The 27,272-nt window shown below is 35.5% G+C and overlaps 1 long non-coding RNA gene across 1 annotated transcript in view; it reads right to left on the reverse strand.

The window, feature by feature from the left end:
* Positions 1–9,053, reverse strand: part of LOC144454073 (uncharacterized) — a 30,958-nt gene extending 21,905 nt beyond the window's left edge. The window contains exons 1-2 of the long non-coding RNA XR_002327045.2: positions 8,824–9,053; positions 7,469–7,570 (exon numbers count right to left, since the gene is read on the reverse strand). This is a non-coding gene — a long non-coding RNA (uncharacterized LOC144454073). The remainder of the gene's footprint in view (positions 1–7,468; positions 7,571–8,823) is intronic.
* Between the last annotated feature and the right edge of the window lie 18,219 nt (positions 9,054–27,272).

A 27,272-nucleotide genomic window follows, 5' to 3' on the forward strand; every position in this document is an offset into this window, starting at 1 on the left:
TCAGATCCTTGTATTGATGAGAAGGGTTAAGTTTATCAATATTAGCCATCGCACAACATGGCTGTTATTTTGTACAATGTTCTCTTGCTTCTGTTCACTTCTCTGCATCAGACCATAGGAGTTCTATACCTAAATGATTATGTTACTCCCTTCTTGAGCCAAATCTGATGAGAGTAAGGGTCAAACAATGCTCATTCCCTCCCGTCTTTCCCTCTGCTGTAATAGGTTTTTGTGTCTTTTCCTGTAATTAATGTAATTTACACTTGTTTGCTTCCTCCTTTCCTTTTCTCTCAGTATATTTTCTCAGATCAGATTAATCCACTTACTTGGATCCATTTAACCCACTTGATTAAATTTTTTTTTTATCATTACATCAAAGTATCCTGCTGGGGCCCCTTGGAGCCCTTCACAGAGTTTTGCCGAGGCACTGGGAGACTGCTGTAGAATGCTGAGGTACCTGGTGGTTTTCTGAGCTGGTTTCCACCAGTTCCGCCCTCAATGAGGCACTCAGGGGTCCAGGTGTTGGTGTTTGCCTGCTCCACCACCTGGGTTTCAGGATCTCTTCCTGGTATGCTGAGATGGGGCTTTTCACTATCTTGCTGGGATGCCTCCTATTCTGTACTGCTCCCTTTCCCCCAGGGCAAGAGGGGCCTTTCCCGTTAATCCCTCAAGCTACCTGGGCTACTGGACTGCTGCACCAGCATTTCTTCTGGTTCAGCTGTTCCAGGGTTTTTCCTGTGGCAATATTTTCTGGGCTTTCAGAGGTTGATATGGGGTGGGGGGGGGCGGGGAGAGCTTTTTATTCCCCCATCTTGGCTCCTGGAAGCATAATATTTATGTTTTTCTTTCTCCTTTCTCCCTTTGAAACAAGTTTTGGCAATATATAGAAAGTGCTTCTAAACAGGAAGAACAAGAATATATGTATTTGAATATATATGTGTCTATGTAAATATATGTATACATATATTAAGATGTATGGACACATGAATATATCTATGTCTATATATTGATTTAGTTTTTAATAGATTCACTTGTTATTTTTTAGTAGAAAGATATACTAAATACCTTGAAGAATGGCCTTGTGTCTTATAACCTTGAGTACGCTGGAGTTAGCACATATTGACTAGGGAATGAATTATTAAAATTTCAGCAATCTACAAATCAGGAGTTGACCTATTGCTATGTTGATAGTCTAGATCAGGGGTGGGGAGCTTGGGGCCTCAAGGCTGCCCTTTGACTGAATCTAAACTTGACAGAGCAAATCTTTTTAATGAAGTCTGGATTCAGTCAAAGGGCAGCACTTGAGGACCTAGAGGGCCACATGTGGCCTTGAGACTGTAGGTTCCTCACCCCTGGTATAGACTTAAGAAAGTGTTAGAGAAAATTCTGACAATACAGATTAACCTGCTTTTGAAGAGTCAGTTGTTAAACATTTACTAACATTCCTGGCCTATGATGGCCTGACTTAGCATTGGCTTTAATGCTGGCTCTTTCTCTTTCTATGCCACATCATTGTGTCTCAAGTTCATCATCCTGAAGGAAAGCAAAACAAGATGACAATGTAATTCTTTATTCTTTTTTTAATGTAAAAATAAGATTATACTTTTAAAATTTTGTGATGAGGCAATTGATCTGTATGAATTCTACTTTCCTAATTTAGGGCTAAGAAAAGATAATATTTGGAAATCCATTAAAATTCTAAATTAAGAAAAGATGAGGCAGTGTATTTTATTTCCTTTAAACCAAGTGAGATGTTTCATTGTGTATTGTATTGCAGACAGATTAACTTTGACTGTTTCAACAATATAAGTAAGAATGACTACGAGATCTTTTTCTTTTGGTTGTTGGATATTGGGGTCAATGTATGTTTTTGGTTATAAAAGGTACCCCAGCTACATGAAATTCTGTGTACATTATGTATTTATTTTATCTGTCTTACAGGACTAGCCTGAAATATGCCAAAAGACAAAAGATATTTTTGTTATAAAGCAAAATTTTTCAGTGCATGACAGTAAGTTAAAGGAACAAAAAAAATTATATTCTGAGTATGGCCAAATTAGACTATCATTGATGAAAATAATCTCAACAATTCTTTCTTTTCTTTGATTCATTAAATTGAAACCACATAGATTTCTTAAGACAGATACAAAAGACTTAAGGAAGAAGAAACAAAAATGTCATTTTTTTTCACAAGAAGAATAATTGAAAAAATAGCAAGTTCAGCACATCTGTAATCAGTAGGTGGAGCTTCCTCTATAGATATTAAAAAGTTCCAAGATAGAACAGAAATTTTAAAGAAAAATAATGGTAGTTACAGAAGCTAGCTTATTAAACTGGAAAAAAAACTAATATTCATATTTTCCAAGTAATGACTTCAGTTTTCACATATTAAATGTTTAAGTGATAATTACAATAACATGGGAGGAAAATGTTTACATAAAGAGGTGACAGTGATAATTTCTTGAAAAAGGCAACAAACTTTTAAAAACTCAGCATTAGTAGCAGGTATTAGTGATAATCATGTGAATGCATCATGAAAAGAGAAGATTGTTGACTTAGAGCTTATATTACAAGTTAAAGCACAAGTTTGTAGTCCAATTGACTCAATGGCGTTGGAATGGGCAGGATTAGGTATAGGCAAACATGCAAAATATATCAAATACTTCTGTCCCAACTCTTCAATGATTGCACCTATTCTCTCTACTTTTCAAATAGCTATGACTTCTTTCATAAACTCTCTCCTATTCTTCTATCAAAACCAACCGTCAGGAAAGGATCTGCTATCAATCATTGCCACCTTACTGAAACTGAAATAAACATTATCTTTCCCAGGAGCATTTGAATTTTAAGCCTCACTTCTAATTGTGGAATGAAAGCCTTTATCTCCTGTTAATGGAATTAAGGGCATAGAGGGGTACCTTAGGGATCAGCAGCAGAACATCCTTTCCAAAGCCTATGAAATCATACCATGTATGGCAATTATTTGTTCTGTATATGGATAAGGATATCTCTGGGAATAGGTGTAATGGTCTATCCATAGAATATGTCCTTAAATGATGGATTAGAAAAAGAGTAGATAATGGAGGGTAGGAGAGAAAAATAGATTAAATAAAATAAACAAATAATAAACTTTAGTATATTTAAACCTACACAGTATTTAAAAATACATTTAATCACTTTGTAAATTATTATTAAAGAAACAGAAATATGTATATTACTTCACAAGATCTCAGAAGCCGTTTTAGCCATGAATGGAATTTACTCAACATGAATGGAAATCCCCTATATAAAATCCTTGACGGTCAGTCTTGCTTGATGGCATCCTAGTAAAGGAGAGCTCTCTAACTCCAAAGGCAATCCATTCAACTTTTGTTTAGCACTGATCTAGGCATTCTCCTTCTAAGAGACGTTCTGCATTCCCCTACTACATAGATGAGAACAGTTTCCTTTAAGCTTTTAGCCGGAGCAAGCTGTGACTTCAGAACTCTCAGACTGGGATAATCTTGCTCTTTTTCCTGCTCTCTTTTCCCAGTCAGCATACAGTGAGAGTAAAGATTAACTCTTAGCAATATACCATGACCAGAACTGAAAGGGGAGAAAGGATTCCTTCCCTTTACTTCTCACCTTTTGGAAACCATGACCCTGAGAAATGGGTTTGAGGTGTTTCTGTTTTTGATCTGTTCCTTTTGTCCCTCAGTTCTATGTGAAGTCAGTAATCTCCACTAGACCTAGGAGTTTGAGACACGACGAAAACCCATGGCATCAGGATTCAAGGTGGAACATTGTAACCAGTGATGACAGGCAAGATCTGAGAGGTCACGGTGCCTGAGACTTGAGTCCAAGAAAGGTTTGGACTTGGAACTTGGCGTTGTGCTATGTAGGATTTGAACTAAATTGAGAAACTAAACCCCTTCTCCACAGTATGAAGTAGTGTGGGAGTTTCTTTTTCTAGGGGGGAGGGGAGAGACTATTTGCTGTTATGCCTTTGAACTGAAAAGTCCAAATCCGAAGGCTGAGTAGCTAAATGGAATTGGGGTGCAAATGACCTCCCGCATTTGAGGGAATGCTATTGATGGGGACCAGAGCCAATGGCAGAGAGCCTAACCACCCCAAGACCCCATTAAGGGGATCAGAAAATTCAGGGGTGAGGTTAAATATAATGCAACTGGCCTTCAGGTGGTGGGAATCAAGATAGTTATTGTGTTTTCCTTAAGCCTAAGTGTACCTCTCTAGCCTCCATCTGTTGTTCCTTTAGTTCTGGCCTTTGGGATAAATTAAAAATAAAAAGGCTTTAAGCATGAACTAGAATAGACTTATACAGCTTCATATACTATATCCTACATTGCTTTAAGTATCATTCTAATGTAGTATAAAAAGTACTGGGCTTGGAGTCAGGGAGAACAGGTTTCAATTCTTAACCCTGACACGTAGTAGCAGTGTGACTTGACAATGGACAAGTTGCTTAAACTCTGTTTCCTCCTCTGTATGATGGATATAATAATAGCACCTACCTCACAGGGTTGATTTGAGGATCAAATGAGATAATATATGACCTTTCCGCATCCTTTGACACTATTGATCACTCTCCTCTCCTTGATACTCTCTCTCTCTCTCATTTTTCTCATTCTAGTTTTTCAGGACACCATGCTTTCCTGGTTTTCCTCCTACCTTTCTTTCTCTATCTCTTTTGCTGGATCCTCCTCCAGGTCAAGCCTTCTAAACACAAGTGTCTCTCGAAGTTCTATCCTTGGCTTTGTCCTCCATCTCTACTATTTCACCTGGTGAACCCATCAGGTTTATCTCTGTTTCACTTAAACCCCCCTGCTCCACCTTTTACAATCTAGGAGTTATCCTGGATTCCTCACTATCTCTCACCCTCCCATATTTAAACTGTTGCCATGTCTGTTTGATTTTAGCTTTGCAACATCTCTCATTTCCACCCTCTCCTTTCTTCTGATACTGCCATCATTCTAACATAGGCTCTTACCACTTCATTCCCGGATTACTGAAATAGCCTGCTAGGGGTGGTCTGCCTGCTTCAGGGCTCTCCCCACTCTATTCAGCCACCAAAGTGATTTTGCTAAAATGCAGGCCTCACAGACAGCCTTAGTCAATTATCTCCAGTGGCTTCCTGTTGTTTCTGGGAACAAATGAAAAATCCTCTGTTTGGCATTCAAAGCCCTATGTAAACTAGCTCCTTCACACCTTTCCAGTCTTCTGACACCTTACTTCCTGACACACACTCTTCAGTCTAGTGACACTGGTTCATCTTACAGTACAGTAGCTAGCAAGTACAGTCCCTGGCATATTGTAGGTGTTTAATAAATGTTTATTAATTTATTTATTGATCTAAATAACTGCAAGATTTATAGAACTGTATGTTGTCTAGCTGTTATTATTTTCACTAATAGAGAGGCTATGGCTGATAGAGGTGGAAAGATTTCTATATAATGTTAAAAACAAAAACAAAACACAAATCCTTTGAGAATCATGGTATGCTGTCATGGCTATCATGCCATACTATTAACTTGTATTTAGCTTGTAGTCTACTCACTCCTTTTTTTTAAAGGCAATTGGGGTTAGGTAACTTGCCCAGGGTCACACAGCTAGCAAGTCTCAAGGCCGGATTTGAACTCAGGTCCTCCTGACTTCAGGGCCAGTGTTCTATCCACTGCGCTGCCTAGCTGCCCCTACTCACTCCTCTTAATTCACCCCCCTCCACCCCCCACACCATATTTTGTAGTCTAGTTAAACTTTATCTAATCTGCTTATGTGTCACTTTTATACCACTTTCAGGTATCATTTGTCATTGCCTCAACCTTTCAAAGAATCCCACTGAACTTTAAGATGGTCAAGGGATCATCAAATTCTAGATTTATAGCTAGAAGGGAACTTTGAGGCCTTCAAATGCAACCCCACCCCATTTTTACAGATGAAGAAACTAAGATTGAGAGAAGAGTAAGTGATTTGCCCTGGTTCACATAGCTGGCAGTTATCCGAGGCAGGATTGAACCCATGTCTTCCTGAATTCAAAGCACCCTGTCCTTTGTGCTATGCCACCTCTCAGGGGATGCTGGGTGAAATGTTAAAGAGTGATAAATCAGAGAATGACTTGAAAATGGGCTTAAAATCTTCTAATCCAACTTTCTAATTTTACAGAAGAGGAAAGCCATAAAGGTTAAGAAACTTGCAATTGTCATGCAGCTCGTGACTTGTAAAGTTAGGGCTAGGGGTAGAACCCTGATCTCCTGACTCTCCAATTTTCTTTTAGCAGTCCCATAGTTACATGTCAAAAATCTTTTATCTGGGGCCAAATAACTACATTTACACTTTTAAGGGCAGACATCATGCTATGAAAACCATGTATTCATCACTATAGTCACAAACGGATTGAAGACATGTACTTGTTCTCAATAAATTACTTTTGAATGAATTAACGAATCAATGGCATTAGACGTAGATATGATTTAATTTCAATAAGTCTGATTTACTTCAAGTGGTTGTTGTTTTAACATTTCTTGACATTTATACAAGTCTAATGAAAGATTCTAATCAATCCACATCGTCTTCTACTCAAACCCAAATTGACAAAACTGATGAAACTCTCTTCCATGACCGGTAAAGATTTTAAGTATGCAACATATACTAAGTTATAATTTTAAATGTATCATATTAGTTGTTTATATCTTCTTTTCCTTTACAATTATTTTTCTAATCAAAGCCTGGTAAGAAAAAAAAGTCTTTGTTGATTGTTGTGCCTTTCCTCTGTGCTCATCTAACCCTGTCCTCTCTCCCCCCGCCACTCACCATGAAAGTCTTGGCATAATTCTTTCATTTTTCCATTCTATTACCTCTTACTTTATCATTTGCTCTTTTACTCGTTAAAATAGCTGCTTGACGATGGCATCTCTTGTTGCAATGTTATAGATATGTTAAGTGGAGCATGACGAATGAATTCTGTAATTTGAAAAGCTACCAGCTATCAGGTAGCAAGCAATGACTCTTGCCACTTTTATTGGCTATTAAAGGTACTTTTACAGCACACACTGCTGCAGATATGCCATCTCCCAACTTTGAAGATAGATGCACTAAATTCCAAGTGGTCCTTTGGGATACATCCCTACAGCATTTGGTTATGAAAATGAAGGGAACAGTCTTACTTTGGGAATGGAGTTGGGGGTGGGGATTGATGGAATTGAAAAACCTGTTTACTATTGGTTTACTGCATGCTGTATTTTATAGCTATTCCGTCTACAGTATAACACCATTCCTGGCTTACTGAGATGGTTTTTACTTAAAGCATTTGGATCTGGAGGTCAGAGGTATGGAAATCTTTTGAATACTAGCCAAACCTTCAACACACACACACACACACACACACACACACACACACACACACACACACACACAGATACACATGCTGCAGGGCGTGGGGTGGGGGAGGCGGAAACAGGAGAAGGAGACTCACCCATAGAACTTTTTATTTTCGATAAGTTGTGTCCCCTTGAAAACGCTGGTATTTCTCTTCTTTGTAGTTGTGACATCCTTTCCTCAGAGGTGACGGATATAGCTATGAATGGATTATCAGCTTAATTGATCAAATCTAACTTTAATTTGAGACTACTGATTTTAACAGATTAGGACACCATTCATGTCATTCATAGCATCCACAGACCATAATAATTACTATGAATTCAATTATACTTTAAAATTTCCACCAATTTTCCATTATTATAAGTGGAAAGGTCCATGAGCTTTCCTGTTATTTCCTTCCTCGCTACTTTGCCCAGATTTTTGATACTTGTGTTTGCTCAATGTATTTTTTTTTCTTTTGACAGCAAGCTGGGTGATTTAAATTCAATAGGCTCTAAAAGTTATTAGGAAGCAAATAATTGCAATTTAAATTCCTCTCCTGTAAATACAATGTGCCACCATAATTCATTAGTACTTATATTACAATATCTTCATGCCAAGTTAGTAGACATCATAGCACTGATTTCCATTACATTAGGAGGACTTAACCTTGTGGGGGCATTTATCAAAAATAATTGGTAAGATTTGGACTCCTTCAGATAAGAGCATCACAGTATAGAAGTGAAGTTCTAATGAAATATAATGGAGTGCCCAAAAAATTAAAAACAAAAATACTTTTTTCTTGTTTAGAACTGTATGGTTTTATTTTTTCCCAATTAAATTGTGTGGCTCATTTTCAAGTAATTATCCTCTTCTTGCAATTAAGGTGAATTGCTGCTTTAATTACACAGCACCCTTTTTCATGTATAAATACCTAACATTATTAAAATCATCTCTAGATTTTCTCGTGAAAAATTATGGTCATTCCAATATTGTCAGCTGAATTCATTTAGTTGGTTTTAAAAACAGGAGTGTCTGTGCCACCAGTGGTGACCCGAATTCATTTAATCTGTTTTCTCACAGTGAGCCACATTAGTATGAAAGCTTGCTTCTGTTAGAAAATGTTGCTATTTTATGTGCAGATTAAGCTAGAAGGTGGATTTATTGAAATTGCATTATCTCATTTCTCCTGATAGCTACCAATCCTAAGTCATGACCAGGTGTAATTTTGTAGCATGAACAGGATCACTTGTAAAGTGGTATGGGAAAGTAAGAAAAAAGTAGGAAGGAAGATCAAAAAGGTCTCTGAAAATTATAATAATATAAAATAGCCATTTACAAATTTTAAAAAGGAGGAATTCTGGTGCCAAGATGGAGTGAGGAAGGAACCCTCCGAACCCCTCCAAAATTCCCTTCCAAACAACTAGAAAACTGCCTCAGAACAGATCTAGGAGCAAGAAAGCAGCTTACCAGCACTTCAGGAAAGGTCTGTTTCACTGGGAATGGAGGGGAACAAGGTCCAAAAGCAGCAGCAGCAGCCAGCCAGCCTCATAACATGGGACCTGCAGTAAGGCTCCAAGCCTAGAACAATCCACCAATGAGTCCCTGCCTTCCTGCAAACTAGCAGGCCCCTATGCAATGAGTAATCTGTTCAGCACAGCAAGACCTTCCCTAGCCACCCCTTCTCCAGAGAGGTCTGCTGACCAAGAGTGAAGCCCCACCCCAGGGCTGGCCAACAGAGAGACCTCGCCCCGGGCCTGCCAGCAGAGGTACCTTATTTCCATAGCAACCAAGCAGCAGGGCCCTATGCTTGGGGCAGGCCAGCAGTTAAACTTCACACCCAGGGGAGGCCAACAGGGAGCACCCTGCTTCCCGTTCAAGCCAGAAGGGTAACTTTCCCTCTAGTAAAAGCAAATAGCTAAGCCCTGAAGCCCAGTGAAAGCCAGCAGTAAGACACTGAGCTTCAGCACAAAATGCTCAGGACAATGAAGGACCAGAGCCAAACTCATACATAAAAACACCGTAACAAAAAAGGAAGAAAAAAATGAATTAAAAAAAAAAAAGAACTACAGAAAATTGTAATGGTGACAGGGAGGATCAAGGCACAAACTTAGAAAAGGACAATAGTGTCAAAATTGCTACATGTGAAGCCTCAATGAAAAATATCACTTGGCCTCAGGCCCAAAAATAATTCTTGGAAGAGCTTAAAAAGGATTTTAAAAAGCAAATTAGAGAAGAAGAAGAAAAATTGGGAGAAAAGAAATGAGTAATACAAATGAACAATGACAAAAGAGGCAATAGCATGGGGAAAGATATACAAAAATTTACTGAGGAAAATAACTGACTAAAAGATAGAATTGGCCAAATGGAAAGGGAGTACCAAAACTCACTGAAGAAAATAATTACTTTAAAATTAGAATTGAGCAAGTGGAAACTAATGACTCTATGAGACATGAAGATACAATAAAACAAAATCAAAAAAGTGAATTCTTCATTGGAAAAACAACCAGAAAATAGATCCAGGAGAGATAGTATGAGAATTATTGGACTACCTGAAAGACATGATTAAAAAAAAAAAGCCTAGACAACATCTTTCAAGAAATTATCCAGGAAAACTGAACTGATATATTAGAACCAGAGGACAAAAATAGAAATTGAAAGAATCCATTGATCATTATCTGAAAGAGATCCCAAAATGAAAACTCCCAGGAACATCATGGCCAAATTCCAGAGCTCATAGATAAAGGAGAAGGTGCTGCAAGAAGCCAAAAAACAATTCAAATGTTGTGGAGCTACAGTCAAGATTACATAGGATTTAGCAGCTTTCAATTTAAAGAGCCAAAGGGTTTAGAATATGATATACTGGAAGGAAAAGGAGTTAGGATTATAACCAAGAATCACCTACCCAGCAAAATTAACTATAATCCTTCAGGGAAATATGTACATTTACTGAAATGGAGGACTTCCAATCATCCCTAATCAAAAGACCGGAGCTGAAAAAAAAATGACCTCCAAATTACAAGACTTAAGGGAAACATAAAAAAACATTAAATAAGAAACAAGAAAGAGAAAACATAAGAAATTCTATAAGGTTAAACTGTTTATATTTCTGTATGGCAAGATAATATTTGCAACTCTTAAGAATTTTATTACTGTAAGAGCAATTAGAAGGAGCATATATAGACAGAGGGTATCAATAGAAGGTGACTTTGATGGGATGACACCCCCCAAAAACAAAGAGAAAACAAAATAAAGGGTAAGAAAGAAAGTTTCACTGGGAGGAGAGGGGAAATTGAATGGGGTATATAATCCCATATAAAAGAGGTATGAAAGATCTACTATAATGGTGGGGAAGATGGTGGGGGTGGCAGTCAAAGCTTAAACTTTACTCTTAACAAAATTGGCTCAAAGAGGGAATAACAGACACACTCACTTGGATATAGAAATCTATCGTCCCCTATAAGGAAGTAAAAAGGGACAGGGATAGTAGAAGGAGGAGGAAGGACTGATAAAAAGGAGAGTAGATTGAGAAGGTGGTGATCAGAAGTAAAACACTTAGGTCAGGGAAATGGTTGGGGGTGAGGGGGGGAAGGAGAGAGAGAGAGAGAGAGAGAGAGAGAGGGAGAGAGAGAGGGAGAGAGAGGGAGAGAGAGAGAGAGAGAGAGAGAGAGAGAGAGAGAGAGAGAGAGAGAGAGAGAGAGAGAGAGAGAGAGAGATGAACAAGGGGAAATGGCATAGAGGGAAATACACATTTAGTTATCATAACCATAAATGTAAATGGGATGAACTCAACCATTAAACGGAAGAGCATAGCAGAATGGATTAAAAATCAGAATCCTACAATATGTTGTTCACAGGGAACATACTTGAAGCACAGAGATACATACAGGGTAAAGGTAAGGGGCTGAAGCAGAATCTATTGTACATCAGCTGAAGCAAAGAAAGCAGAAATAGCAATCATGATCTCAGACAAAGTAAAAGCAAAAATAAATCTAACTGAAGAGATAAGGAAGGAAACCATATCTTGCTTAAAGGTACTATAGATGAATTCATATCGATACTAAACATACATGTACCAAATGATGTAAAATCTAAATTTTTGAAGGAGAAGTTGAATGAGCTACAGGAGGAAAGAGATAATAAAACTATACTAGTGAGGGACCTCAACTTTCACTTCTAAGAACTAGATAAATGTAACCAAAAATAAACAAGAAAGAAGTTATAGAGGTGAATAACATTTTGGAAAAGTTAGATATGTTAGATTTCTGGAGAAAATTGAATGGGAATAGAAAGGAATATAACTTTCTCACAGCAGTATGTGGCACGTATACAGAAACTGACCACATATTAGGACATTAAAAACCCCACAATTAAATGCAGAAAAGCAGAAATCATAAATGCATCTTTTTCTGAGCATAATGCAATAAAAATTACCTTCAGTAATGAACAATGGAAAGAGATTAAAAATTAATTGGAAATTAAATAATCCTAAAAAAAGTGGATCAAAAAACAAATCTTAGTCACAATTAATAATTTCATTTAAAAAATGACAATAAGGAAGCAACATGCCAAAATTTATGGGATGCAGCCAAGACATATTTAGGGGGAAAATGTTTATCTCTAATTGTTTACATCAATAAAATAAAGAAAAAGCAGATCAATGAATTGGGCAGGCAACTAAAAAAAAAGTAAAATAAAGAACAAATTCAGGATCCTCAATTAAACACCAAATGGGAAAGCCTGAAAATGAAAGGGGAGATTAATAACATTGAAAGTAAGAAAACCATTGAACTAGTAAGTAAAATTAGAAGCTGATTTTATGGGAAAAAACAAAATAACTTTTAATCCAATTTAAAAAAAGAATAAACCCAAATTCCTAGTATAAAAAACAAAAAGGGTGAATTCACCACCAATGAAGAGGAAATTAGGACAATTACTAAGAGCTATTTTGCCCAGTTGTATGCCAATAAATTTGACAATCTAAATGAAATGGATAAATATCTGCAAAAATATAAATTACCTAGATCAACAAAAGAAATAAAACACTTAATAACTGAACCTTAGAAAAAAGAAATTTGAAGAAGCCATCAGTGAACTTCCTAAGAAAAAATCCTCAGAACCAGATGAATTCACAAGTGAATTGTTCCAAACATTTAAAAAACAAAAACAAACAAACAAGTGAACAAACAGTTAATCCCAACACTATATAAACTATTTGGAAAAACAGATAAAGAAGAAGTCCTACCAATTCCTTTTGTGACATAAATTTAATGCTTATACTTAAACCAGGAAGAGCCAAAACAGAAAAAGGAAAGTATAGACCAATTTTCCTAATGAATATTGATGCAAAAAATTTTAAATAACACACTAGCTAAAAGATTACAGCAATATATTACAAGGATAATACACTATGACCAGGAGAGATTTATACCAGGAATGCAAGGCTGGTTTAATATGAGGAAAATGATCAGCATAATCAATAACAACAACAGAAATCATATGATCTCAATAGATGCAGAAAAAGACTTTGACAAAATACAGTACCTATTGTAGAAAAACTTGTTTATATTCTAACTTCCTTTTACACAAAAATGATAATTTCAAAAGATCTAATTTTAAGATAAGTCCCCTTTAAAAATTTTTGTCCATTGTATTAACTAAATTTGCATTTAAAATATCAATGCTATTTTTAACTTTGATAATAACTTAGAGAAGCAGGTGGTTTACTGCATAGGCAACTATCACTAGGGCCAGGAAGATGTGGGTCATTTTCTTACTTAATACAAACTCTGTCTTTATGAGAATGAGCAAATAATTTATTCTCTTAGTACCCTATTTCAAGTTTAGGACTTGGAATCAATTATAATTGCCCAATTTTTCTTCATTCATATGTATGTATAGATACACGCATATATGGATCTACAGCTCTAAAGATATATAAATTCTATATAGATATAGATATCTAGATATAGATATTGATATATCAATCCATCTATCTATTCATTGATCTATTTATCAACATCTATCTATCTATGTGAGGGGAGAAACAAAGAAGGACAGAGAGAAAGACAGAAAGACAGAGAAAGAGTTGGCCCTGGCTTTTCTTACTTTAAGATAGCCAGATGTGTAGATTGCTAGATTTAGAGTGAAAGGATCTGAATTCAAATTCTATCTATAATTTTTATTAGCTCTGTAACCTTGGGGAAATCCTTTAAGTTTCCTTGACCTTAGGTTCATCATCAATAAGATGAGGAGGTTGGCTTCTAATGTCCCTTCTTGCTGCAAATATAAAATGCTATGATTCTAGCATACCAAAATATTCAACGGCAAATTCAGTTTTAATTCCTTTTTATTATTTTAAATTTGACCTGTGTAATTGTAAATTATTTTCCAAGTTTTTTTTAAAAATAGTTTTTCTTTTAATTTAAATGAGGGTGTGTATAACATAAAGTGCTCAATGGTAAACAAAATTACTTTGATGAAATAAATTTGTTTTATTTTGCATGTATATTTACCTCTCAAGAATGAATTAAGCCAGTTTGCTAAAATTTATATGCACATACCTGCAAAAAGAAGTACATTTCAAAAGGGTCTGAGATATTGTGGTAAATGAAAGAGGAAGTATTAATGATGACTTATTAAATGTAATTGATATAATCATGAGAATGTTATTTTGCTTGCTATTTTAAGCTGAATTGCAGACATTTACTTTTTTTTTTCTTCCAGGTGTGATGCCAATTTATTTAAATGAGTTCCAGGAAAACACTACAAAACAAAAGTGTCTATAAGTGCCTGTTAATAAAATGTAAACTGCAAAAAAGGACGTTTTATCCTCTCAGAGATACTTTCAACACTGCAGCCTAGGCATGTCTTTAGAGCTAAGTAATTATCACGCTGAGACACAACTACATTTCTAAATACTACACAAGCAGTTGATGGCAGACGTTTCCAAAGTGCGTGCTCCATTCACTTAAACTGTAATAAACTTCAATGAAAACTCAAAGATACGTAGCTTTAAGGAAAGAGTGGAGTATGAAAATAGAGTGTGAAAGCATGACCTGAAGTGATATATATCTGAATCCATGATGTCAAGAAGCATAGATCATCTATATGTTTGTTTCTAAGCCCAACTCCCTCACTCCATGACTTCTTAAAAATATAGATATAGTAACAGAGAGAGGAGAAAACAAACATTTATTTAGCACCTATGTGCCTACTACTGTGCTAAATACAGTTATTATCTCACTGGATCTTCACAATAACCCTGGGAGGTATTATCCCCATTTTACAGTTGAGGAAACAGGAGACAGAGGTTAAATGACTTGCCCAGTATGATACAGCTAGTGTCTGAGGCTGAATTTAAGCTCAGATCTGCCTAATTCTGGGACCAATGCTCTCCACTATACCACTTAGCTGCACCTATAGATAGAGATATTGTTTTAGATTTAGATTTATAGATATGCAACTGAGATAAGGTACATTGATGACAATTCTTATACCTATTTACTATACATGTCTCTAAGTATAGGGCTTTCAATCATTGCTACGTAACCATAATATTTCATTATCATTACTATCATTATTACTATTACTAACAAACTGGAAAGATTTCTGTGAAGCAATCTAGAACCAATCCTCTCCTTTAAAATTTGTTGCACTTAAACTAAAGATAAATGAGAACCAACAACATATTTAAAAACATCTTGCAAAAGAAAGACCCAAATCTTCAATAATGACTAATAGCTAGTCTGAACATCTCTCACTTTTGGGAAGTTCATCTTTATATTTTTCCTATTTTATCTCAATTTTCCTATATTCTAATTTCAATGAAAAAATTGCAACATCCATGAATATATCTACTTATGTTTGAAAAGCTATTGTCACATTCAGCCTTATTTTTTTTCTGATCACTACCCTTTCTGAAGAGCAGGCAACATCTGCTTTGAGTATCTATTTGTTAGCTATATAAGCATGAGAAAAATAATTTTAACTTTTCTGACCTTCTGTTTCCTCATTTGTAAAATAAGTATAGTGATAAATGTGCCTCCAAGATGTTATGAGGAAAGCACTTTATAGACTATAAAGTACATATTATACATGAGATATCAGTGAAGCTGACTTTTGGAGAAGTTGGAAATCTGGGACATTTCTTGGACATTTTTCATTTGCCAATTTCAATTGTGTTCATACATCTTGAACGAAGAGTAATGGGGAAAGGTATGATTTTCGTGGTTCACTTCTATGCCAAGGAGATTAGAAATTGGTGGAGTTGAAAGAATAATGGGATAAGAGAAAGGAAACTTGGATTCTAGACCTGCATCTGTCATTATTGTATGGACAAGCAATTTTACCTTTCTGTGTGTCTTAGTTTTTTCATATCTAGAATGTAGGGATTGGACTAGATGATCTTTAAGATTCTTACTACTCTGAAATTTGTATTCTAAGAATCAACATGTTCATTTGAGATATATTAAAGTTTAATTAAATTAAATTTAATTTAATTTAATTATAGAGAAGATTGTGTTAGAAGTGACCCAGATATATCCAAATATAGGCCACATTTATCATTCACAATATGGCCTGTTTAAAAGCCAAGATATGTTGTTAATTTTTTAGTTCACATGGACTATCAGGATGACATTCCTGTGTTACATCATGACACTGTGACATGAATGATGTTACAATGAATTCATTTATGTTTGAATACTGATAGAATGTTTTGAAAATTCCTACCCACTACCCAAGGAGTATATACATTTATACAATAAGTCAGGTGACTACAATTGGTTTGAACATAAACCTCCTCCAAATTGAATCTGTCTCTTAAATGAGATCAATTTGAAAGAAATATGCATAGGTAGAGATTGATTAATAACACTGATTATAGTCATTCATCCACTTGATATTAGCTATGTATTGGATAATGAAAATGTCTGGATCACAAATCTGTACTTCTAACACAACCTTCAAAACATTAAGTCCAAAAAGCACATTTGTTTGGGTAAATGTGTCTATTTCATGGCTTTATTGTCTACATTATTTTTCTCTTTTGAATGTCTGTTACAAATTTTATCTCCATTTCAAAGCATTTATTAGCAACTGATATCCATGCATAACTTGCTTCACATATTTGCACATTTCACACTAAGAGGCTGAGAATGGAAAATATTTATCACAGATACAGGGCTTCCCAAGTACAAAAGGCAAGGATGCTGAAGGCATTTTATTTTTGATGAAAATAGTGCTGAGACTTAACAAACAGAACAAGATTTCAAGGTAAAAAACAACTATTGTTAAATGTAAACTTGCTAGAAATTGATGTCAAAATAAAAAAAAAAACCTCAAGATATATTTGGCATGATTCTATAAAAGGGAGCATAGAGGGCATCTGTTCTAAAAATGTTATATTGTTTTTTATTAACCTTTTCATAGTAATCTTATAAACTTTTTACAAGTACTTCATATACCACTTTAAATTTGTAAATCCTAGCATATCACGCATTCAAGGAAAACAAACATGTACCAGTACATATTCACAATAATATAACTTATAGGTACCTTTTAACAAATCTTATAACTTCATTTTCTCTTTCTTGGACTTACAAAAAATGAAATATCAAACATTGCTTGTTACATCTCCCTGGAAATGCAAATACTATTTCTTCCTATATCTGTATAATTTTTGGTGAGAAAAAGACTAGACTAGTGATTAGGAAATAACCTAGGTGAGGATACTCCCTCTTCAAATGCAGCTCAGCACCTTCTCTACAACTTATAACTCAGAGGTTAATCTCAGTGAAGACATTAAGTGACTTTCCTAGGGTCACACAACCAGTACATGTCAGATGTGGGACTTGAAGCCAGGTGTTGTGGCTTTGAAGCTGACTCTACTATACTAAGCTATTCTTTAATTTCATTTTACAATTGCTACATATTTGCTGAAATAAATGGATAAATATTCCCTGGAATGACATTCTCTTCTTTATCTTGCAGTATTTTTTATTAATCCTTGTCAAGGTAAAGATTATCCTTATCATGCACTTTCATTTTTAACAACATTATGATTTTTTAAAAATTCCATGATGAAATTCTATAAAGAATTTTTAGCCATGCCAACTTATCATTTGTTATTATTAATAATTCAATGATAATTTTTTTGATACAGAAATTATTTCCCAATAAACACCTAAACCACCTTATGGAACATACTTCCCACCCTGTCAGTTCATCTATTATAAATAGAAAGGAGGTATGTCCCTTTTAATATTGACTTTACTCTCTGAGATTGCCTCCACTTTATTCTGAATGTATCTTGTTTGTGTATAATTGTTTGCATATCATTTTCTCTGCTAAAAAGTGAGCTTCTTAAGTTGGCGGGCACACATTGTTTTTGCCTTTCTTTGTATTGTAAGCACTTAGCACAGTGTCTGGCAAATGGTGTTTAATAAATGCTTATTGACATAACTTGTGAACATTATAATGACATTACTTACAATAATCAGAGTGTTGTTACCTCCCCATGTTGGATTTATTTATATTATTGGAATCATTGTGAGTGTTTTTATTTTGGCTCTACTCTGCATCACTTAGTACAGGACTTCTAATGTTTCTTTGAATTCTTCATAATTATCCTAACTTATGCTGTAGTAATATTTCTCTGAGGAATTTTGTGATAATATTGAAATATCAGAATCAAACAGTATAAATGATTTATTAATGTTTCTTGCATAATAGTAATTTTTTTCCAGAAGGGATGACCTAATTCAAATATTCACTTTCATGGGATTATCATGCATGTTGTTTCTCTATTCTTTCAGTATACTTGTTAGCTTAATGGCTATAAGATGATATTTCAAGATTCTTTTAATTTGCTTTTCTCCAATTTTTATCTTGCCTTATAGTTTTTATTTCATTGTATTTTTAAAAATTCTCTTTGCTTGTTAATTATCTGTTGTTTCTGCCTCCCAAACTTATAAGATTTCTTCCTTTTTCCTATTCTGTTTGTTTATTTGGTAAGTGGCTAGGTGGCAGAATGGGTCAAATACTGGCCTGGAGTCAGAAAGACTCAGTTTCCTGAGTTTAACTCTGGCCTGAAACACTTACTAGCTGTGTGACCCTAAGCAAATCACTTAACCATGTTTGACTCAGTTTACTCATCTGTAAAATGAGCTGGAGAAGGAAATGACAAACCACTGCAGTTTCTCTGCCAAGAAAACCCCAAAGGGGGTCCCAAAGAGTTGGACATGACTGAAAAAGATTGAATGACAATCCCAAGGTTTGTCTGGTTAATGTATTTCGGGCTCTTTTGAAGTGCTAATGAGGAAGTTGGGCTTCAAATTCCCTTACATTTAACTATCTTGTGAATGCCCAAGATATTCAACATTTTAGCTTGAGTAACTCACAGTAGGAAAGGAAATATATGTGGTAGATTTTTCTTTCTGTAGGTTTTTTTCCCCAAAAGCTAAGCAGTAAAGCTCACTACTGATAAGTGTCACAGCAAACTGTCAGAGCCAAATGTCAGTCATCATATTGAGAAACATTACCTTGCTTATCACTACAGCAGATGGTGTATCTATATCATGTTTGTTGAGCGCATTTTTTCATAGTGTATTCTGAAAGTTCTACTGTTAAACTGACTTACTGGGGGCAGGGCTGTGATGGCCTGCTGGTTTGTTTCCTTTTTTAAGCTGTCCTCTTCTTCCTCCAACCATGTTTTGAAAGTGTGCCAAAACAAATAAATGGACCAACTTGGGAATCTAGAAATATTATTTTTAAAAAATGCATTGAATTAGAGAGTATATATCCATACATATTCAGTTTTGAATTTACATAAGGTCTTCTTAACCCTCTTATTTATATGTACATGATTAATAGGAAAATAAACATATTCAAGACAGATTTTATTGGTGAACATTTATATTATACATATATAGCAAGATTCTTTTAATCTCTAAATTTGTCTAATATTAATTTAGGTAACCAAGTGTAACCATATAATAAAAATACGAGCATAAAAAGCGTATGATAACCTTCAAATAAGCATTCTTGCACGCCACCTAAATGCCAGACAATTCTTCATAAAAGTCATAATGATAAAACATATTATCTTATATTTCAGTTAGGATAAATGTCCATGTTATTCTAACAGTAATATTATGTTTGTATTTAATTTAATTTAATTTAATTTTTGCTGCAGTGAAATGTCCTCTGTCAGTCAGATTTTTATTATTACTTTAATAGTGTCATTCTAACAGATATTATTATTTTATTACTTTTTGGTGAAGCAACAGGGTGAAATGACTTGCCCAGGGTCATACAGCTACTAAGTGTCAAATGTCTGAGGCCAGATTTGAACTCAGGTCTTCCTGAGTCCAAGGCTTGTGCTCTATCCACTGAGCCATCTAGCTGCCCCCTATAGGAAAAATTTAACATACATGTTGTGATACATATCATTCAGAAAATATGTACTGTTTTTGTTCCATTTTTGTATAACTAAGCTCACATTAAGGTTGTGTCAATACATTTTCTACATGGGTATTTCACGTCATTTCTTTATGAAAGTATCATTCTCTGACTTAGATATTGAATAAGACTTCAGAAATTCTGAATTCTCTGTTCTATGTGTATGAGTACACATCTGTTTTCTATATTGAATTAAATTCATGGAGAATTTCATGCATGTGTGTTATGTTAACGAAAGTAATGCCATGGAAAGGATACTTTACTTAGATGGCATAATTGTGAGCCCAAGTCCTACTATTTACTAGTTATGTGGCCATCAGAGCATCAGGTTTCTCATATGTGTAAAGGGGCAATAATACATACCCTGTATCTTTCCTTGGATCAGAATGACAATTAACTGAGATAATGGATGTAAAAGCCTCCAGAAAATCATAAGGCAGGTATCTTGGCTTTTATGACATTGGTTTTCTGGCCGTCCTCAAACTTCTTTGATTTTTCCTTTTCTTTTCTCCTTTTTCTTCTTCCATTCACCTGCTAAGGTTTGCCCTACAGTTCAGCTTTTAGAATCATAATATCATATACTTAGAACTGGAATGGACTTTAAAGACTATTTAGCAAATCCCCTCATTTTATAGATGGAATATTTTATGCTCAGGGAGTTTAAATGATTTGTCCATGGTAATAAGCTATGAGGTATGAGAGGCAGTTTTTGAACCTAGGTCTTTGTGATTCCAAATCAATTATTCTACCGACCGTGCCATGCTACCTTGACTGTTTTTATTGTTCTATTGTCTCTCCTTTTGCCACCTAATCTTATTCTATTCCTTCAACTTTACTGCCATCCAGATAACTCTCAAATCCAGAACTCACTTGCAAACTCCAACCATATATTACAAATTACCTAGACACTTTCACCTAAATTCCAAATATACACTGCAAACTACTAGAAATCACTCTGTGTCCCATTGGCACACCAAATTGGCCATCTTCACTTCCTAAACAGTTTTTCATCCTGACTTTTTTGTTACTAGTAAGGATACCACTGCTCTCAGTAGCCCAGACTAGAAACATCAGCCATCCTTAACTTTCTGTTTTTGGTTTTCTCTTAATGCTCCAGATTGTTACAACATCCTCCTGTTTACTCCTCTTACTTCAAGTCTAACCAACACAATCTAACCAACACAAAGCACAGGACTTATCATGGCATACTCTCCCTAAAACATATTAGTACATGTGAACTTTCAATAATCTCCAGTGGTTCCATATTGCCCATTACATCAATCGATATTTATCAAGTATTTATAAAGTACTTTTTGTGCTAGTCAATGAAGATACAAGGATAAAAATGAAACAATCTTTGCATTCAATATCCTTATAATATAGTTGAGGAGGACAATATGAATTTATATGAGTGTACACAAAAAGTTACACAGTAATTTGGTGAAGAAGGCCTTAGCAACTGGGATAGGAGGAGAAAAGGATGGTTTCATGTAGATTATGCCTGAGCTGCATCTTCAAGAAAACTAAGGATTTTTATCAGTCAATATAGCAATTTCCTAATATGATACCAGAAGAGGATGAATTTCATTTCAGAAATGAAAGGCAACCATTGAAAAAGCACAGAGATATGGGAAAAGATGTTGTATAAGAAGCACAATATGAAGGACAATTTTGCTGGATCTGTGTGTGTAAGGGAGCAATATGTAGTAAGACTGCAACAATAGTTTGGGTCTGGATTATGGAGAAACCTAATAGCCAAACAGAGGAATCAATATTTGATACTCAAGGCAGTGAGGAGCCATTGTGGTTTGTTGATGTGGGTGGTATCATGACATAGTCAAACATACACTTCAGGGAAATGATTTTGGAAGCTAGTGGAGAATGCATTGGAATGGGAAGAGACATGAAGCAAGGAGAAACCATTCTCCAAAATTCCATCTTAACCTAATTTTCCTATCTTAAAATAACAATAATTATAATATCTAACATACAGATACTTCTTTAGCATTTAGATTTTCAAATAAATCATGTACAATAGGTACTATGGTTACCCCCATTTTATATAGGAGGAAATAGGAGGAGAGAAGTTAAGTGACTGTCCTATCAGTATACATTTAGTAAGAATCTTAGGCAGAATTGGAACCAAACCTTTTTTCCTCTGAATCTGGCTCTTTATCCAGCATGCTAACTAAATACCTCCTCTCCAGCCTCCCACCCCTACCTTAACCATTGCCTTAAAGGTATTCTATGTTTTAGTTAAAAGGGAATGTTTTCTATCCTTTCAAGTGCCTGTTCATTTTTCACCTTCACGCATTTGCCTCTTTCAATCAACCCACATCTAGCTGTCAGCATTCATTCTAGATTCAGTTGAAATATTTGCTCCTTCATGAAGCCTTCCCTCTTCCAGATGAGCTCATTGGAGAGTGACCACTCTTCCTCTGGCCTTCTATAGCAGTTTATTGTTTTTCATCTGGGATTCATATGATTCTACATTTTGTTAAAGTCACCATTGTCAAGCATGTTTTGTCTTTCCTACTAGATTATAATTTCTGTGAGGTCAAGGACTGGATTTTATTCACAATTGGTAGTTTCCAAGGCTATTATCACAGAGTGCTTTATTTTTCAGGCACTCAATAAATAAATTGTAGAGAAAACAGGATTTAATATAAAATCATTTATGTTCTTCTTTGTATATGGGAAGGTTTGTGCTTATTGATGAGTATTAATTTTGCAATTAAAACATTATTCTCTTTAAGATAAACACCTGCATGTGATAGTAAGTAAGCCCAGACTCATACCCTAGTCTGGCTTAGCCTTCACTTCTTGCCTTCACATTAACATGTTTAGGTTCACAGAAGACAACCATCAAGCATCTATACTCAAATTCTATCAGTGCTGGGGGTGATCCTGTTGTAGTAAACTACATCTCTCTACTCACCACTACATATTTTGAACCCTGGAAAGTGTTATTCTATTTTTACAAAGCAGTTGCCCCAAATAAAATCACAATCAGCACTTAAACATAATAATTTTTAAACAATAAGTCAAAAGCAATAAAAAAATTATACCATACTCAAGCATGTAAGACAAATCCAGAAATGATAAATATATTGAATGTAATAGAAACATACATTACTGTGTAGTCTTTTAATATTTCTTATGTCATGGGGTCCATATTTTAAGTTGTGACACAATTTTAATTTGCTATGGAAACTTACTAGATGACTTGCTGACCATTCTCTCCCCAGCCTTGTTTTGTTTGATTATGCATCCTGATAGATGACTATCTCCTGTCCTGCTTTTTTTTTAAATTTTGTTTTGTTTTATTTAGCATTATCATTGACATGGCCAAGATCAGAACAATGGACAGATCTTCATTTACTCAGCACTTGGAAACAAATTTCAACACCATGCAGATATATGGGGGGGGGAGGATTCCCTGAAGAACCTTACAAAAATTCCACTCAAATTACTAGTTTATTGAGCAGTCATTACCTGTCCCTTCACAGCATGATTATCTCCCACCCTTGACTGATGCCTGGGGGCCTGATCTTCATTCCTGCAGATGTTGCCTAATTCCTTGATTGGGACCCCCATATCTTTTTTCTCTTCCATTTGTTATTCCTTCCTGTAGAGTTTGCTGCTTGGATCCCTAGCCTCTAGATCTTACCTTCAACATTGGTTTCTGGTAATTGTAAATACAATGTAACACTAATTGCTTCTACAATGTCTGAGTTGTCCCTTCCCATCAGAATCTAACTGGACTAGTTTGATGGGCAATAAGCTGAGCCTGGGTCACTAGTACCTCCCCTTAGCTCATGGGCTGCTGACCAGGACTAGGAACTGTGCTTTGGGACCTGACACCTGTATCCAAGTGGTAAAGAGCCTGTCATCTATTATACCCAAGGGGAGGCTTGTTCCCTTATTGACATATTGAAGTACACACATAAACCTTCGTCAGACTTTGGAACCAATGCATTTAAGGGAAGAGCACATACACTTATAGAAACTTGACAAGGAAATAAATTAGTGAGAAAAATACATGTGCTCATAGTATCTCACTACTGTAGATTGTAGGACTTGACATCATTAGTACTTTTAGAGCACAAAAATCTGCTTCTGTGCTAACTGCTCTTATCCTCAGCACACTCCTGCTGAACAGATAAGCTTCTATTCTCAACCTGAGGAAGTAGTTACACTCTCATTTAAGTCAAAATCGTTCTTAAAGGGGTCCCTTGTGTTGAGCTATTGACTTAACTAAAAGTTCCCCTTAAGCCAGCAAATTCGATTAGTCTGGCTCTCTCTAGGCAAAGCAGACAAACCTAGTGAGTTCTTAGGTTATTGACCACTCAATCAGCTTGTAGAAAACAGAGCACAGCCCATAGCAAAATTCTTTAAGTGACCTTCCCTGGACAAAGCAGACAAGCACAGACAGCTTTTAACCATCACAGTTAGATATTATCTGCTTAGATCTCCATCTTTTCTTATACAGCAAAGCACCTTTAAAATCTGTTTTTCCCCAGAGAGACACATCTAAGAGGCTTCAATACTCTCAAACTCTAGAATGTTCTGAAGCTCAATAGCTGAAATGTAAACTCTCTTCCAATGAGCTTCAGCCTATTTTCTTCCAATCAGGTATCTTGCAGCTGAAACCTTCTTGTCAACTAGCTACAGCATCTGATTTCTTACAGAGCTCTACACTGTTTTTCTCTTCCCTCTGTTTATTCTTCACTCTCCTGCTCCACCCTAGTCAGGTTATTCATGCACTTTGAATGATTCAAATCAGAACCTCCTGTTATGGAATAACTCACTTATCAGTGAGCACTCATTCTATATTCTCTCAACAGTCATTTCATTTTGTGAATATTAACATCTTAAACTTTAAATAGTTACATGCAAAAAAGCTAAAGGATACCAATCCTTTTGTAACCTCAGTGATTCCCCAGTATTTAAAATGATCTTTTTCAATACTGTGTCTTTGCTGCCTGTCTCATCATCCTTGCATTTCATGTTATCAGCACATAAATGTTCTTTTTCTAACTTGTTTTTATTAATTTATTTTTTGTTTTCAACATTCGCTTCCATAAGCTTTTGAGTTTTAAATTTTCTCCCCCTCCCTCCCCGTCTCCCTTCCCAAGATAGCATCTAATCTGATTTATGCTCTCAATATAGATTCCTATTAAACATATTTTCACTTTAGTCATGTAGTAAAGAGAAATTAGAACCAATAGGAGGAACCATAAGAAAGAAGGAGCAGAGCAAAACAGAAGAAAATAAAAGAGCAAATAATATATTTCAATTTGCAATCAGGCTCCATAGTTCTTTCTCTGGATGTGGATAGCATTTTCCAGCATGAAACCTTTGGAGATGTCTTAGATCCTTACGTTGCTGAGAAGAGCTAAGTCTGTCAAAGTTAGTCATCACACAACATGGCTGTTACTGTGTACAACGTTCTCCTGGTTCTGCTCATCTCATCCAGCATCAATCTACACAAGTTCCTCCAGGCCTATCCAAAGTCTGCCTGCTCATCATTTCTTATAGCACAATAGTATTCCATTACATACAAATACCACAACTTGTTCAGCCATTCCCCAATTGATGGGCATCCCGTCAATTTCTAATTCTTTGCCACCACAAAAAGAGCTGCTATAAATATTTTTCTACATGTGGGTCTTTTTCCCATTTGTATGATCTCTTTGGGATACACAGTCCTAGCAGTGGTGTTGCTGGATCAAAGGGTATGCACATTTTTATAGCCCTTTGGGCATGGTTCCAAAATGTTCTCCAAAATTGTTGGATCAGTTCACAACTCCACCAACAATGCATCAATGTTCTAATTTTCCCACATATTCTCCAACATTTATCATTTTCAAGCTTTTTTATTATTTATGTCACATATGATAGTCTGTACCTTTTGTCATTCAATTTGCTCATAGCTTGTCTGAAAACTGTTTCTTTGCATAGATTTGTTGTTCATTTTTTCAGTCATGTCCCTCTTCATGACCCCATTTGGAGTTTTCTTGGCCAAGAAACTACAGTGATTTATTATTTCCTTCTCTAGCTCATTTTACAGATGAGGAAACTGAGGCAAACAGGGTTAAGTGACTTGCGCAGGGTTACACAGCTAGTAAGTCTCTGAGTTCTGATTTGAACCCAAAAAGAAGAGTCTTCCTGACTCTAGGCCTGGTACTATATTTATTGTGCGACCAAGATGTCCATAGATTTTTAGGATTTTCAATTAAACCAATTATTTTCCTCCCATTTTCAACCACCACATTATTTACCAAAGAAAGAAGCAAGATTTTCATCCTTCTAAGTTTATTTATTTCTTATTTACGTAAAAGTTCTCTTTCTCTACCCTTTGTCAACCAAACTGTTCACACATGGGGCAGGCAATATTTTTAAAAAACCTTATTTCTATTATTTTTAAAGGAAAAAAAAATAAAAGGAACAGTTCAAATACTTTGGCCAAAATAAGGGCCATCCTATGATCATATAATCTTATGACTCTGTGTGGAATGCTACCAACACAAAAACTCTAGCCATATGGGTCAGGAGTTTAGAATATACAGAATGTATGTAGTGAGAGGAAAAGTTCTCTCTCTTAACTGTATACTTGAAGAAATTTGAATTCAAGATTTATAACTGTTGGACTTCAAACTCATATGTCAGAGAATCAAATTAAAAAAAACAACTCAATATGTTATTATGCTACTCTAAAATTGATTTACAATGTTTTATAAAATATTATTTTTATTTTGAAGTAAAGGAAGGATATGGGGAATTATTATACTTTCCCTTCTTTCCTCTCAGCTTGTGCTAAAGGTCTAGTTGTTGTCACTTTGAAATTCAATGCTATTGAGCTCCTGCCTGCATTGAAGCTGTTGGATTTAAAACCTCCAGACAGGGGACAGTGATTGACATGCGGCTGTTCCCCTTGGTAAGTGACAAGTTCTCCTGTTGGCAGCTTCAGCCTACATAATCAATCCTGTCAAGATCTGAGGGTTTATTATGGCAACCGTCTGTTATTGCTTTGTGTTTCATTGGTGCCAAAATTCTTGCCATGGAGTAGTCACACAGTGATTAATGCCAGTATTGAGTCCTTCCTCTCCATTTGCCTGAAGGCATGATGACAAGAAAGGCCCTGCTGACTCCTGCAGGAGATTTTAGTTTTCCCTGCTGAGTAAGTTGCATATCACAAGATTCCTGAGACATTTCCCTTTTGTGTCTCATAAACTTGGAAGCAACTGTGCTCAAATAAGCCATAAGTATAATTATCTGGCAACTAAGAGAAACCCTAAGAAATGTTTTCTCCTTTAACTGGAAAGTTACTCATTTAGAGGAGATGAACACTTTACTGGTGCTGGTGGTGTTATACACGTTTTGTCATCATTTACTTTATTTAGTATAATTTCCAAGGTTTTTTTTATTAACTCACTCTGGGCTGATTTGTAGTA

Source organism: Phascolarctos cinereus, unplaced genomic scaffold, assembly GCF_003287225.1.
Source record: "Phascolarctos cinereus isolate Bilbo 61053 unplaced genomic scaffold, phaCin_HiC Scaffold_9;HRSCAF=440, whole genome shotgun sequence".
In the NCBI taxonomy this organism is placed as follows: domain Eukaryota; kingdom Metazoa; phylum Chordata; class Mammalia; order Diprotodontia; family Phascolarctidae; genus Phascolarctos; species Phascolarctos cinereus.